The sequence below is a fragment of the Stegostoma tigrinum genome, chromosome 4, assembly GCF_030684315.1.
Source record: "Stegostoma tigrinum isolate sSteTig4 chromosome 4, sSteTig4.hap1, whole genome shotgun sequence".
Classification (NCBI taxonomy): domain Eukaryota; kingdom Metazoa; phylum Chordata; class Chondrichthyes; order Orectolobiformes; family Stegostomatidae; genus Stegostoma; species Stegostoma tigrinum.
Genome location: NC_081357.1, coordinates 67,707,383 through 67,724,524, shown reverse-complemented (window position 1 = coordinate 67,724,524; position 17,142 = coordinate 67,707,383).

The following is a 17,142-nucleotide window of genomic DNA, read 5'->3' as shown; positions in this document are numbered from 1 at the left end:
GCTTGCACCTCACAAGGTGGAATTCTGCCCCACAGAGCATAGTGGGTCAGTGGTTAGCATTACTGCCTCAGCACCAGGGAACCAGGTTCGATTCGACTGTCTGTGTGAAGTTTGCACATTCTCCCTGTGTCTGCATGAGTTTTCTGTGGGTGCTTCGGTTTCTTCCCACAGCCCAAAGATGTGTATTGACCATATTAAAATGCCCATAGTGCCTGGGATTGCGCAGGTTAGGTGGATTAGCCATGGAAAATACAGGACCACAGGGATAGCGGTGGGAGGGGTAGGCCCATGTGGGATGCTCTTTGGCCTGTTTCCAAATTGTAAGAATTCTATGAGTTGGATAGGAGATCAGTTAACCAACAAGAAGGAAAGATTAAAGATAAAGAGAGATGTTTCAAGTTGAGTGTGATGAGGATCAGGGCTGGGGCCTTGGCTTTTTACAATGATCCTGAGTAGACATCATCCTCAAATCAAGGAACAGCCAAGGACTTAGACAAAGTGATCCAGAGTATTGATGGTACAAAGCAAGGTGGGAAAATAAACTGTATGGAAGACTCAAAGAGGCTGTATGAACAAAGTAAGTGAATGGACAATAATATATCAAATGGATAATAATATGAGAAGTTGGGAATTTATTTAGAAGGCTGAAGAAGCAGAATACTTTTTAAGTGTGTGAAACTGTAAATGTTGATATTCAAAGAGACTTGCGTGTACAATAGAAATCTAGTATGCAGAGGAGATTGGAGTATAACAATCAATATGACGGGTTATAATTGTACTGGGCTTTTGAAAACTACACCTGAGTGTTGTGCACTGGTTTCATCTACTTATTTAAGGAAGGATATATTTGCACTGGAGGCAGCAAAGCAAGTATTTACTACATTGGTTCCTGAGATAAGTGGGTTGTGTCATGATGTCAAGCTGCTTTCATATTCTCTAAGGATTAGAAGAATTGTTGATCTTTTTGAAAAATACATTACAAGAACAGTAAGCATAGAAAAGGTGTTTCTTCTGACTCGGGATTCTAAAACAGAGGGCACAGTATCAGGATAAAGGGTTGGGAAAACGTTCTGATGGATATTAACAATGGAAAAGGAAGATTATGTTTTTGTGATACAAATGGCGTTATTAAAGAGAATGTTTTTGACAATGTTTTTAAAGGCAGAGGGAGAATGGAGAGCAGGAGAGAACAGGAGCATAATGCTTGAATGATCAAATGCTGTTGGAACATAATGAAACATGGAGGGAATAGAGTGATGGAAATTCGAAGCATAATGCAACTTTACATTTTACTTAAGTTGGAAGTTGTTAATGGATGATTTAGGGAGCACGAAAACAAAGTGATTATAGTAGGTTAAATTCATTGGGTAAATTTTGCACTGCTATGCAGTGCATCTGCCTTCTTCAGCATACAAAATTTTCAGATTAAATTTTAACTCCCTCTCAAATTTTCAGATGGCTATTCTTATGTTTCCTTCTTAAGTTTTCTTCCCACGTGCCTTGAAGAAATCAACTTGCTGTTGAGGCATTGTTTCATAGGCCATCTCTCATACCCCTCCCAAGTCAATACTGTGTGAGTCCTAACCACATTGTTAAAAGGCAATACAATTGAGGGGGTATCACAAACCTCTTCCAATCCTTAATGTGCATCCATACAGTGCATGGTGCAAGAATAATTGAAAACATGAGAGCATGCTGGCATATTTCCACCTCCTACTCGAGAGGCACAGGGATCAATTATTGCCAGAGCTACTATCCTTTTTTTTAAAGTTTTTTTTATATAACTGTGGGATAGAACCTGGGATTTTCTGTAGGTCACAGCTCCTCATTGAATGAACTGACTGAGACATCAGAGTTTTCTTTCAGGATATGTTTGGATTACACAACTCCAATTAAGGAGACAGCAGTTTTAAAACAAATCTGAGATTTTCCCAGAGTGTCTGGGAAAAACAGCTGGTATCAATCGCAGGCACGGGATTGGAAGAAAATAATCTGCAATGTTTGTTTTGAGAACACTAAGCAAATAATTATCTAGACAGGGTGAAGAGATGTTAAAAAGCAGGAAAAACAGATGATGCCTTCATTTACGTGACAGCGTATGATGAAAACGTGAAGTTAAAGTCAGGATGTATTGAAAAGCAATCTTACTTTCATTCCTGTGATCTATGTGTGGACCTATCTATTGCAACAAAGGGAGAGCATTGGCTTAAATGCAAGTGGAGGTAATTCTACTAAACTGTACTACACTTCAATAAGTTGACACGAATATGGCAGACAGCACTATGTTTGTATCTTTGTATTTCTAAATTGAAGATTCTCATTTACTCATTTGTCCCTTGACACATTTTGTTGGGCATACATTAGCTGATGCAGTTTCCTACACAATAATGTAGAGGTACTTTTGAAAGAAGTTGAATTTTGCTGATCACATGAGACTTCACATGCACTCTATTCATGTTATTGCATTTATTATTACAGACCTGACAGGGTCCAAATATATTCAGATTTTAAGAGACACTTCCTTTTCCTGTAAGATACATATTTTAGAACCATAAGTTCATTGTATATTAATTAACGAACGTTCTGATTATGTTCACAAAATTATTCATCCAGCTCTCTTATAATGATGACTGAAGCAATGGAACCGAATGTCTGAAGATGTATTGATACTAGAGAAGTAAAGCTGAGAAGATTGTGTTTTTCCTCCTATCACTACACTTGTAAAATATAAATGGCATGACCTATAGCAAACTGGCCACATCATAGATTCATCTTGAAGTAGGTCTACAAATATGCAGTTGCATAAAGTGCCTCTTGTCACATAAGTTAAATGGAAGGAACCTGACCTTTACAAGCAGGTCTCTGTATTACATGACAGATCCCAGCTGATTTATAGCAACCAACAACAGCAGCATACTGAAATACAGAGAGCCACACACAGAGGTTGATTGTTCTGCATTCTGAATCAAAAAGGTAGCACATCAACCATAGCGGCCAGAGTTAGTTGAAGCTAGCCATCTCAGACTCAAATATATGCAGGCCTTCGGTTCTCAGAGCATAGAAAACAAGGAATTAGAGAACTACACATCAACAGGTAGACCTCTACAAAATTCTTTTACAGCTACAAAAATTGGATTGAGAAGACAACCTGATATTCCCTTTATCCCTGAGGCTTATTCAATGGGAATGTCCTACTTTAACTAACTTGCAAACTTTGTTTTGTATTCACAGCTGACTTGTGAAGTAACCAAAAATAAAACATTGTTTTGCAGCATCAAATGAAAGTGCATGTTATTTATTATCACCGGTGATTTCCACAAGATGTTACTCAATGGCCCTTCAACAAAGATCGACTGAAAGCCTGGAAAAATGTAAAGTTATGACAAGAGGTCAAGAAATGCCTGTGGAAATTCTATACCCGTACTTGTGAACTTTAAATTCAAAATACTATTGTAGTTTTGCAGTCAACCCTTGTACCCTTGGACTTTACCTGTTCAATCTCTAAGTTATTTGTAACAAGCCCATTAAAGGAAAAATAAGTTTCTACTATTGGTTTTGATATATCATCGTGAATTTTCTTTGACAGTAGAAGATGAGATATACATCTGACTTAGGTGAATAAATGCCCAACAGATTGGTTAATTTGTGGCCAAATTAATAGAAACGAAAGTACTCTGTCGATTTACAGACTTAATTACTTTAGTTCATAGAATAAGAAGAATTGTCACCTCTCATACACGAAGTAGCAACTTAAACTGAATGAAACCAAGTGTTTCCTCAGTGTTAACTGTGGCTCAGTTGATTCTATAACTTCTGAATCATAAAGTTCCAGGTACGCGCTAATTTCAAGGCCTGAGCACAAAGTTCAAGGCTGAGATTCTCTTGCAATCCTGAGGAAGTACTGTTGGAGGTACTGTTGTTCAGATGAGATGTTAAACTAACTGTCTGCTCAAACCAATAGGAGACACTGATATCCAACCTTCTTATATGAAGGGCTACATTTCATATTTTTTTCTTACTCATGGGGCCGGGGAGAAACTCTTGAAAAGTTTTGGCGTTGGAATTTTATCCTGCTATCAGCGAAACAAAAAAAAAACATATTCAGGCTTCAAAGGAGAAAATGAGTTAGTTTACTTACCCATCACTTTATTGAATGTTGATTTAGTTAGAAGCCTGGTATGACACACAAAGGTGATAGCTGATTGCCAAATAAATGGATGTATTTGAATCATGTCTCATTTAGCTATCCCTGCACACACAGAGTAGTGGCTTTCTCAAGACAGATCAGATACTCCCCAAAACACATACAGTCATAGAGAGGTTCAGCATGCAAACAGACCCTTTGGTCTGACTTGTCCATGCCAAACAGATATTCTAAATTACTCTAGTTCCATTTGCCATCATTTGGCCCCTATCCCTCTAAACCCTTCCTATGCATGTATCCATCCAGATGACTTTTAAATGTTATAATTGAACTAACCTCGGTCACCTCTTCTGGCAGCATATTCCATAGACGCAACACACTCTGCGTGAAAGCGTTGCCCCCTTAGGTCCTTTTTAAATCTTTCACTTCCACATGCAGAGACCCTGGCATTCACTTTCTCTTTTAAGACAGAATATCTAGGCTTTAAAGAATAAATAAACAAATAAATAAGCAGATTCCCAGGGGTGACACACCACATTAAGGCCAAGCATGGGGTATACAAATGGAGCTCGAATATAATTGCAAATGCTGTACATCTAAAACACGAACAGAAAATACCGGAAATACGTCAGGTCCCTTCTATCGAAAGATAAACAAAGTTAATGCTTCAGGTCCATGTCCTGCATTCATGCTGATATTGACTGAAATTGCTGGAGAAACTCAGTTGTCTGCCAGCATCTGTAGAGAGACAGCAGAATCCTTTGGCCCTTGTTTATAATGTGTCCTATTTCTATGGGAACAGAACCGAATCCTTTTGCAAATGCTCCAGAAAGCAATCCGATCATATGTGATAGTAAGAACTGCCAATGCTGGAGTCTGAGGAGGGTCCCAACTCTGAACATTGGCTTTCCTGCTCCTCTGATGCTGCCCTGGCAACAGATTATATGTAAGTCTCTCATTCCTCTTCAGCAAAAAATCCAGCAGTAGTTCCCTGAGAATTGATTTAGCATAAAATGAAACATGTTTAAAAAACAGTTAAGACATGAATGGTTCTAACGAAGAATCACTAGGCTCAAAAAAATTAACTCTTTCACTCTCCACAGATGTTGCCAGGTGTGCTGATTTCCTTCAGTGCTCACTGTTTTTGTTTCAAATTTCAAGCATCCGCCGTACTTTGTTTTATTGAAGAAAACACATAATTTGCTAAACAAAGGAAGTGAAAGCAGTAATTTATCATTTACGAATGAGTAATCCATAAAATTTACCATTAAATGTGCAAAGTAACAATGCTATTAAATATGCAACTTTCCCCCCACAGTGATCGAGAACGCCCTTGACCGCGTCTCCCGTATTTCCCGCAACACATCCCTCACACCCCGCCCCCGCCACAACCGCCCTAAGAGGATCCCCCTCGTTCTCACACACCACCCTACCAACCTCCGGATACAACGCATCATCCTCCGACACTTCCGCCATTTACAATCCGACCCCACCACCCAAGACATTTTTCCATCCCCACCCCTGTCTGCTTTCTGGAGAGACCATTCTCTCCGTGACTCCCTTGTTCTCTCCACACTGCCCTCCAACCCCACCACACCCGGCACCTTCCCCTGCAACCGCAGGAAATGCTACACTTGTCCCCACACCTCCTCCCTCACCCCTATCCCAGGCCCCAAGATGACATTCCACATTAAGCAGAGGTTCACCTGCACATCTGCCAATGTGGTATACTGCATCCACTGTACCCGGTGTGGCTTCCTCTACATTGGGGAAACCAAGCGGAGGCTTGGAGGCGGCTTTGCAGAACACCTCCGCTCAGTTCGCAACAAACAACTGCACCTCCCAGTCGCAAACCATTTCCACTTCCCCTCCCATTCTCTAGATGACATGTCCTTCATGGGCCTCCTGCACTGCCACAATGATGCCACCCGAAGGTTGCAGGAACAGCAACTCATATTCCGCCTGGGAACCCTGCAGCCTAATGGTATCAATGTGGACTTCACCAGTTTCAAAATCTCCCCTTCCCCTACTGCATCCCTAAACCAGCCCAGTTCGTCCCCTCCCCCCACTGCACCACACAACCAGCCCAGCTCTTCCCCTCCACCCACTGCATCCCAAAACCAGTCCAACCTGTCTCTGCCTCCCTAACCGGTTCTTCCTCTCACCCATCCCTTCCTCCCACCCCAAGCCGCACCCCCATCTACCTACTAACCTCATCCCACCTCCTTGACCTGTCTGTTTGTCCTGGACTGACCTATCCCCTCCCTACCTCCCCACCTACACCCTCTCCACCTATCTTCTTTCCTCTCCATCTTCGGTCCGCCTCCCCCTCTCTCCCTATTTATTCCAGTTCCCTCTCCCCAACCCCTCTCTGATGAAGGGTCTAGGCCCGAAACGTCAGCTTTTGTGCTCCTGAGATGCTGCTTGGCCTGCTGTGTTCATCCAGCCCCACATTTTATTGTCTTGGAATTCTCCAGCATCTGCAGTTCCCATGATCTCTTATCAAAGAATACATGGCTTTTTGTTTAAAGTTTATTTATCGACACTCACTCACTGATGAGTGTGATTCTTACCTAGTAAACTCCATGTCATTGGTCCTGGATTCCGTGCGTCCTTGCATGGCTGATGAGCCCCGGTCCTAGAGCCATATCTCCAACAACAATTTGACAGGTCTTTTTGGAACTTGGAATTGGACTGTGGCCTTGAGATCATTGGCATTTCTTACTCCAGTTCCTTTTCTGAAATTGCTGGGAGATTCCTTAGTAGTTATTACAGTGCACTTCCTGGGGATGGTGGCAATGGCACCATCACTGAGATCAGCAGGGATTTTTTCTTTATCCCAGATTTTCAGGAACAGTTGATGGAGATGATGGATTGTCTCTGCTCCCAACAGTTTGAAAATGTCTGCTGCAATGCACCTTTCCCATTCTTCATCGGTTTAACAGAGGTTTCAACTGTTGCCACTCCAGGTGGGAGTCTTAGATAGGGAGGTGAGAGAATTCCTCAAATACATCCTTACCAATGGCTCTGCAGTTTAAGAAGTCTTTGGAGTATGATGTCCATCGGAGGCTAATGTCTTTTTTATCTTTCAAAAGGATTCCACTCTTACTTCGCCCTGGTTTAAAGCCGACAGTGCTGGTCTGTATATTGACTTGGTGGCACTGGAGAAATCCTGGGTGTTGTACTTGTCAGCAAGGATATGTAACTCCTTAGCTTTCACAGCCCAACATTTCCCCAAAATCTTCTTTTCAACTCCGCCTTCTCTGTTTGATGAGTTCTCCTCTTTGCCTTGCTGGTGTTTTGTAAGGTCAATAAAGGCTTCCTCTTCTTTTTGATGAAGTCTTAGATGATGTGGTCATTATCAAAGCAGAAAGACAGGTTTTGATCACAGGAGAAGGGGCAGGACGCTAGGGTTAAGCTAAGGAGCTGGATTTAACTAACAGCAATCTTGCAGTCACTGCCTGGTACTGCACCATCTGAGCTGGCCATGGAATTCACATGAAAGTAAGCATTGGCAAGGTGTTGCCTTTCAGCCTGAACTTTCCTCATCCCCCAGTCCAGTGAGTCAATACTTCTTGCAAAAGGAGGAGAAAAATAAGAAATGTTCAAGTATGTGTGTGTCTCTCTAGCTCATTCCCATCTCAGGGTACAAACACACACACACACACACACACACACACACGCACACAATTATGCGTAAACTCGGTCACTCATACACTATACCAGTCTCTCCCAAATCCGCTCACCCTCTCACTTTCTCAAACTCATACACTCTCCCCCACACTGTAATGATTGTAACAAGGTCTGCCAGGTGGACCTCATAGAATATGAGGTCCCTAATTGGAATCTGGTTGTTAATCTGGTCCAGTCAGGGAGCCCTGGCTGACAGGTTAGAACAAGAGTGCCAGACATCCTGTTCACTCTGACAGCTGGCTCTGAGGGAGCTGGTTCAGGGTCAAGGACTCTCCACAAGTAAATAAAGGGTGACTTAGTGGCAGGATATCGGTCTCTGTGGCGTTATTTCAGTGGTGATGATAGAAAAGCATAGTCCTGATGAAATTCAGTTGCATTTGAGTTAGGATAAGCATTTCGGGCATCATGCCATTATTTGGGAGGCTTGACTCATTCAATCCTGCCATTGAAGACTGGCCCAATATGTGGAAAGAGTGTGTTATTTTTTCCAGGCAAATGACATTGGGGCAGACAAAAAACAACAAGTAATTCTCCTGAGATCTTGTGAATCTGCAATTATATCGATTATTAGAAGCTTACCTTTTGCTGAGGCACTAGATGCTAAAATCTTTCAAGAAGGAAAAGATTTAGTTAAAGAATGGTACGACACAAAGCCTTCTCTAATTCTGAGACACTTTTGGTTTTACTTAGAGAACCAGGGATTCCACATTGGGACTTTTGACATAAGGGGATGCTATGCTATTATCGCTGGACTACTAATCGAGAGACCCAGGTAATGTTCGGGGGACACGGGTTCAAATCCCACCATGGAAGATAGTGGAATTTGAATTCAATAAAATATCTGGAATTAAGAATCTAACAATGACTGTGAATCCATTGTCTATTGTCGAAAAAAAAACCCCTTTTGGTTCACTATTGTCCTTTAGGGAAGGAAACTACCATCCCCTGGCCTGGCCTACATGTGACTCCAGACTGATAGCAATGTGGTTGACTCTTAACTGCCCTCTGGGCAATTACGCATGGGCAATAGATGCTGCCTGGTCAGTGACGCCCTCATCCCGTGAATGAATAAAGTTAAGACAACTGGCAGGTGTATGTGACTTTAGTTTAACCCGAAATGAGATGCTTAGAAACCGTTTGACATGTGGGATTAATGATGTAACCATGCAAAAGCGCCTACTAGCTGAAGGCCAACAATGCTACAAATAGGCACTGTTATTGGCTTTGTCACTGGAAAACGTAGCTACTGAAGCATATGAGTTTCAGGCTATTCTAACTGAAGTGGATACCCTCACCAGGCCAAATGAGCTTTGGGAACATTACTTGAGTGAAGGCAATTGTATAGCCTCACTCAGGACATTTTCTGAACAGCGGAACTGAGTTAGCTTACAATAAAACACCAAACCAACCCATGCCTTGGCCAAACAGTTCACATTTTCTTCAGCAGTCTGGGCCAGTGAACCATTGTAGTTGCTACCGTATTTGGACTTGAGACAGCAAAAGAGCCCTGCTAGGCCTAAATTGACCACGAGAACCTATGGTTCAGTGTTCAGGAGAGTGCACACCCTGGAAAGCCCACCTACAGCTGGTTTGGAATGGTTGAATTTCTTTACAACATCCAAATCAGAGCCAATTAAAATAAATATCTGGTTAAATAGTCACCGGGTTCTAATGGAGATTGAAACTGGCATGGCATTTTTAATGATTGCAGAACCAGTCTTTCTCAAAATTTGCTCTGGATTCAAAAACTTAAGTTTACACAAGACCTCAGTTAAACTAAAAACCTACACCAGGGAACAATTAAATTTTAAGGGTACAACTTTGGTTCTGGTTTCTCATGGGAACTAACTGGTTCAATTACCATTGTTTGTCATAAAAGGCTCAGCCCAAATCTTTATGGAGTGCAAATGGTTAAGAAAGATTCACCTAGATTGGCTCCACATTTTTCAATTAATAATGAATGAAGTCCTAGTTAAATACCCAGAAGCTTTTCAGGAAGGTTTAGGAGCTATCAAAGGAGACAAGGCCGCCTTTCATGTTGACGAAGAAGTAATTCCATGATCCTGCCAGACTCACCCAGTGTGTGCTAAGGTAGAGGCAGAAATCAGGAGGCTGGAAAGCAAAGAAACATCAAACCAGTCCAGTATGCAGACTGGGCAGCACTGGTCTAACCAACAGTGAAGCCCAATGGGTCAGTTTGCTTTTGTAGAGGGTTTTAAATAAACAGTAAACCGCTTTTTACGACTGGATAAATATCCAATCCTTTCTACACAAAGCTAGCAATATGGGAGGTGAGAGGGTGTGCTGTCCTTCTCAGAGCTGGACATCACTCATGTGTATTTGCAATTACAGTCAGTGAAGATTCCCAGAATTATGCTACAATTAATATCCATAAGGGTTTATACCAATATACAAGACTGCCATTTGGGATATTGTCAGCCTGTGCAATCTTTCAGCAGATGATGGAGAACATTTTACAAAGTCTATCCCAGGTCACCATTTATCCAAATGACATGATAACAAGAGGGAAGACAATAAAGAGCACTTAGAGAACTTGGACATCGTCCTTAGACATTTCTCCCAATCAGGTGCATGCCTTAGAAGGGAAACATGTGTGTTGCAGCATGTGACCCACTTGGGCTACAGATTCATCAAGATTGGCTTACGCCCATTGGAAGAGAAAGTTAGGGTGGTCAAAAGTTCTCTGACTCTCATGACTGTACCAGAGCCTCGGCCTTTCCCTGGGCTGATGAATTATTACAGAAAGTTCATACATCACCTGGCCTCCATCTTGGCAACTTGCATCAAGTCTTTAAAAAACGGTCAGCTTTAGAAATAGTTGGGTAGACACGCCTTAGCTTTCAGGGAAGTGAAGAAATGGCTATTTTCTTCTAAGGTGCTGGCACACTATAATCCGAAGCAAGATACCTCCCTGTATGGCATTCAGGTAGTACTTGCTCATAGGTGACCCAATGGAGAGGAACACCCAATAGTGTGAGCACACAGGACTGTGGTTAACTTAGAGCATAAATACACCCACATAGAGAAGGAAGGTTTGGCAGTCGTATTTGGAGTTTGGAAGTTCCACCAATACCTTTATGAATATAAATTTGTAATAATAATGGACCACAAACCCCTGCTAGGTCTACTTCATGAGGTCAGGGCAGTGCCGCCCAAAAATTCACACCAAATTCAGTGGTGAGCTCTAATACGACATATGTATAATTTATAAGTTGAAACACTATCTTGAAGGTTAAGTAGCAAATGCGGATGCTTTGTACTGCATCTCACTGGCAGTTACAGCCACCAGGGGTACCACCACTGGAAGAGTCCAATATTTTCCAGTCACAGCTGACAATATCAGACTTTGGACGCAGAAAGGCTCAGTGCAAAACTGAAACAGCTATTGGTGATGGGGAAACTTAAGGGCTGTCATAACCAGAAATGAAACCTTTTTGAACCTGGAGAGACCAGCTCAAGTAGAGGATGGTGTATTATTATGGGGAGCAAGAGTGATTGTCCCAAGTAAAGGTTACCACCAGATACTGCCTGAACACCAGCAGCATCATCCAGGGCTTTCCAAAAGGAAGATGTTAGGATGATGTTATATCTGGTGACCAGGATTGGATGCAAACATAGCCGCATTGGTGGGCAGTGCCTAGAGTGCTAACAAGGACAAAACTTACTGCCAGCAGCTCCCCCACATTTGTGAGAATGGCTGGGTAAACCCTGGACTCGGGTACACGTCGTCTACGGGGGTTCTTTCATGGGCTCAATGTTTTTAGTCATCACGGACACCCACTCAAAATGGCTGGGTGTGCATAAAATTCATTCATCAAACTCAGGGACAACAATAGAAAAACCCCATGCATCTTTTACAATCCACAGACTCACAGAAGTGTTGGTTACAGATAACAGGCCATTGTTTCCCAGCAGGGAATTTAGGTATTTCCTAAATGCAAGTGGCATGTAAAAAGACAGCTCTGTACTATTCATCATCCAGTGGTGTGGCAGAAAGAGCAGTCCAAATTTTGAAGGTAGAATGAAAGGCACAGTCTACAACTTCACTAGGTTCCAAACTGCCCCTATAATTGAATTCCTGATCACCGCTCACGCGACTCCAGGGATAGCTCCAGCAAAGTTGCTAATTGGGAGAAGACCCCACACCAGGTTAAATCTGATCTTCCTGTTACTGGGGGTTTGGGGTGGGTGTGAGGAGTAGGAGAGTGAAACAGCATCACAAATGCCAATGCTAGACACAAGACCCTGCTAAGCGAGAGAGACAGTTTATCTCAGAGAACAAAGTTTGATGTAGGAACTATGGGAATGGCCCTGTATGGGTAAGAGACATGGTTGACCACAGCATAGGTACAGTGACATATAAAGTTTTGGCCAGTGCAAAGGTCATGAACAAGCACATGGGCCATATCAAAGCTGTAAACACATGAATGGTACGAAGGCAAAACGTGCCTGGCTCCTTGACAGCCTTTCAAACTGTTTCAGAACCCATGGGTTCTCCCTCCATCGAGTGTTGAAAATGTCTCAAAGTCTGAGATGGACATGTCTCCACTAGGATGCCTTTGCTACCTGAAGTAGAGAATGAATTTCTTCCAAGATTCTCCAGATGCAAGAGTAATCTATTATGTCTTACACACCACCCAAATCAGAAGCAGAGTTGGAGGAACTTGACCAGTGCTAAAACACCACAGGACGGGGTGTATAAATAAAAATGAACTGGCATTTGCTCTCGGATTTAAAGAGGAAGGGATGTAGTGATAGTAAGAGGTCAGCCAAGTGAACTTCATAAAATAGGAGTTCCCTTACTGGGGCTGTTAACCTCTTCTAATCATGGGGCCCTGGCTGACAGATTAAAAATAGGAGTGTGAGACTAAGAAATAGCAAGCTGAAATTTCTGAAGAAGGGTCCAGACCTGAAACGTCAGCTTTCCTGCTCCTCTGACGCTGCTTGGCCTACTGTGTTCATCCAGCTCTACACCTTGTTATCTCAGATTCTCCAGCATCAGCAGTTCCTACTGTCTCAGTGTCAGACACCTTGTTCACTCTTGGACCTGGCTCGGAGGAAACTGGATCAGAGTCAAGGACTCTCCACATATAAACAAACGGTGACTTGGTGATGGGATGTCGGCCTCTGTGGGGTTATTTCACATACATTCACTCACTTTCTCAAACACACACACTTCCTCATACTCACTTGCTCATTCATTCTTTCTCTTATTCTCTCATATATCTCTCTTTTTCTCTCTCTGTCTCGCTCTCTCACACAAACACACACACACCCATCCACACATACAAATAAACAAACACACACTCTCACAGACACACACACACACACACACACACACACACGCACACACACACACACAGCCATTGTGGTACCACCATTTGCACCCACCCACAGAAGTATGCAAATCAGGTCAATCATGCTGCCAATCTGAAATTGCAGGAGAAATTCAGCAGGTCTGGCTGTGTTTTTGAAGAGAAAGCTGTTAACATTTTGGATTCAGTTCTGAAGAAGGGTCACTGGACCTAAGTATTAACTCCGCTTTCTCTCCGCAGACGCTGCCGGACTTGCTGAGTTTTGCTAGCAACTTCTGTTTTGTTTCAGATTTCCAGCATCCGCAGTTTTTTCTATATATACTGTCAAATAGTACTGATTTGATACAGTACTAGCGTGTGGTCTATGGTCTCTCTCAATATAGCACCATTGAACAGTGTTAAACAACAGGAAAGATACCACAACAGCTATTTAAAGGGATCATCAACCAACTACAATTTATTTACAGTGTGATTTTTTTGGACATGCTACAAATAATTGTTTCAAATGTTTGCGGTGAGTGGCAGGTGCTGAAAGGATTTTTTTGCTGATTTCAAAGCAGTGAAATACAACTTGATGAAAATATCATCAGCGACCATGCAGAACAAGACAAGTTGAAGGAAGTGGGAGAAATGCTGATATAAGGAGGCCATGTGTTGCCCAGTATGCCGATGGAGCAATTCTCCTGCCTGAACAATAGAAAGGAACAATGGGTGAGATATCCATACTTCAATAACGAGATCCTCACTGCAATCTGCAAATTGCTGCAAGCATAATTCCAAACTTACAGCAGAACAAGGGCTAGACTGCCAGCATGAAATTGGCCATGATAATCAGTTAGTTTGCATCTGACTCCTTCCAGGTTGGAAATGGAAACCTTTGTAACATCATACAGTCTGCTACACACTGCTGGGTAAGAGATGCCAGCAAGGTTATTTATCCAAAGATAACCAGATTCAATTCAAATTGTCTTACCAGGAAAAAAACAGGTGGCTTAAGAATGTTGGCAATAGATGAAGCTAAACATCCCAACACAATGGATCAGATCAAAGCCCTTCAATCTTGTCACACCCAGCCAGGAATGGTGATGGACAATTGAACAACTTAGCGGAAGGAGGAGGATCCAAAAATATTTTCATTCTCAATGACAAGGAAGCCCAACACTATGTAAAACATAAAGATGAAGCATACTTGTGCCCCTTATCTCAGCACATGCAGATCCCAATTCTAGCCTATCATCAAAATATGTGCAATGTCTGCACTTGAGTTGGTGGTTTCAATTTGAAAGTTAGAAAACATAATAGGATGAGGATGAAATAAGATCTGAGAAAGAGGATTAAGTATGAGAAGATCACTCTCTTCAATAATTTCAGCACTTCCACTGGCCATGGTCCACTACTTCATCAGTGACCCCTTCTCTTGCCTTTATCCCTGCTGCCTCCTGTTGTGTGCCACCCTATCATGCAGGAGAGAAGGATGTTTGTTAGAAAAAGCATTGTGCAATATGTTTCTTGGTATGATTGTCATTGTTGAATTGATGACAATGTGTGCAAGCTGTTCAAAGTGTGAGGTGGTGCACATACTGATGAAAGGTTCTGTAACAATGTCACAGCCTAAACCCTCAACTCTACTTCTGTGTCCAGAGGTGCTGCCAGACCTAAATATTTCCAACATCTGCTGTTCTGTATTGGTCAGTATTGCATTTGATTCTTAATTGAAATAGATGATTGATTATGAATGTTGGGGTCATGGTAATGTGAGCATTGGCTGAGGCTAATGATGCAATTGATCGGATATGACTTTTGAAAGACATAACCACTGACCTTAGGCACCTGCTTGAGGTCCTCGTTCCATGCATCTTGAGGGCTTCCTGGTCCCTTGTGGAAACAAGACAGGTCTCTTTGTTTCTAACTCCTTTGCTAAGACATCCAATTCAGCTTTGCAAAGCCCTCTCCCTCCGATCATCAGACATTCTTCTTTCTTTTCCAGGCTGCTTCAAGTATTGCTAGAAATACCAATTTTCGCTCCCTACTGACCCATATAGCCAATCACAACATATTTAGCCTGGGCTGTTAGAAAACAAAATGTACAGATGAGCAGGCAGCATGGCAGTGACATACAAAGATGGCATGTTACTTACAGCACATCAAGTCCTTGCTCTACCTGATGATCAGCATTGCTTAATTTTAATTGTGGCTATCCAAAACTGGAAACAAGTTCAATTTACCAGGAATTAAAATCTTTTAACCTAATCATTAAACAACATGTTTATTTATTCTTAAAGAAATAAAATTAAACTTGGAGCTGAATTAGTTTTCATAATTATGCAAAAATAACATCAATATCTAATTAAACTCTAATATTGAACATGACAGTAATCATTTTCAACTAGTTTGCTTGGAAACTGTATACTCAAAGAGTGTATATTCCTTTGCTAAAAAGCAAATAGGTAAAAATGATGGTACACTTAAACAACGAGCAAGCAAAATTAAACATTGATTCCTCGTTAATAAAATTCATAATAGCTTTGTAAAAAAGTGAAACAATGCTTTTCAGATTGGAAAGAGTAATAACAAAAACATTTGCTTCATAGTATTCTACAAAGATAAGTAAAAGTTTAGATCCTTGTTTTTGGTTAGATATTTAATGATGCTGAAGTGTTGGCTTTACAGCTCAACAAAGAAAGTGCTGTCTTAAAGGAAGTGATGATCCCCAGACCAACTGCATTTCTCTTCCACAACTACTTGGCTGTAAATAATTTGTCAATCTATTGACAGCTATCCTTCCATGCCTGCAAGAAAGAGTTGCCAGAAAGTATGTGAATAGTGCAGCACAACACTGTCCCTTGGGGGCCAAGTGTCGCTGTGGTGGCTGATAGAGGCTAAAGGATCAACTGGATGACTTTGGGCAGTGAACAATGCACCATGTCATGGCCTGCAAGTGGAAACAAGAAGGTATAAAGAACAGAATTACTAGGGACGGGTCGAGGGACGAAGATGGATTGTTTTGACTAATGTGTAAGTTTAGTTTATTATAGCACATAAGTTTAAACTGCTGAGAGCTACTGGCCTCCTGCAGGGAAAGGCATGCAGACTATTCCTCGTCTTCATAAATTGTCTAAGTGTACACAGAGTACTGACCCTTCAAAAACTGGGAAACATCTAGAATAATTTAACACCAACTGCTGACCACTCACAAACAGGACAATGTCCAGTACAATTTAGCACTCCTTAACCTTCACCTCAATATATATCAATTCTGTCATTTATCTTTTGTCAAAATAAAGTAATAGACTTAATGCACAGAAGCTCATGAATCAAGATGATTTTTCACATTTTACTTTTACTGTTACCATATAGAGGTATTTGTTTAATGAATCATAACAGGAGTGCACCATACAGCTCCTCTTAAGGCCAGTTAAAATACAATAAAATAAACTGCATTGTGAGCAGTATATCATTGGCTCTGTCAAATCTTGCCTTACAACTACGACAATGTTCGGATCATGCAGTCTTCCAACCTCATAAAATTCTCAACTTACACAATGCATAGTAAGCATTACAAATTGTTGACCTGTTGTTTAAGACCTAGATATTATTATTTGTGATATTAGATTGCATGATATTCCTCTTAATTTAAGGCAAATACTTTTAAAATGATCAAAATAATTCTAATATGATGGACAAGGCAATGTCAGACATAGATGACTAGCATCCATCACTTAATGATGCACATGATCATTTTGAAATATTCAGTGGATTGAGCGGAAGTAGCTGTGGAATTACTTGATTTGCTTTGTGAATATGCTATTCAGCAAGGGAGTGAGCCATACAAACCAGAAAGATGTTACATTCAATCTCTAGCCTGTCCTGAGCAGGTTGCAGTGCGACAATTAGACTTGGGATCATCCCAGTTAGGAAGAGTTAGGAATTGGCCAGGCTTCCCATTCCTGGTCACTATTCATTGTGTGT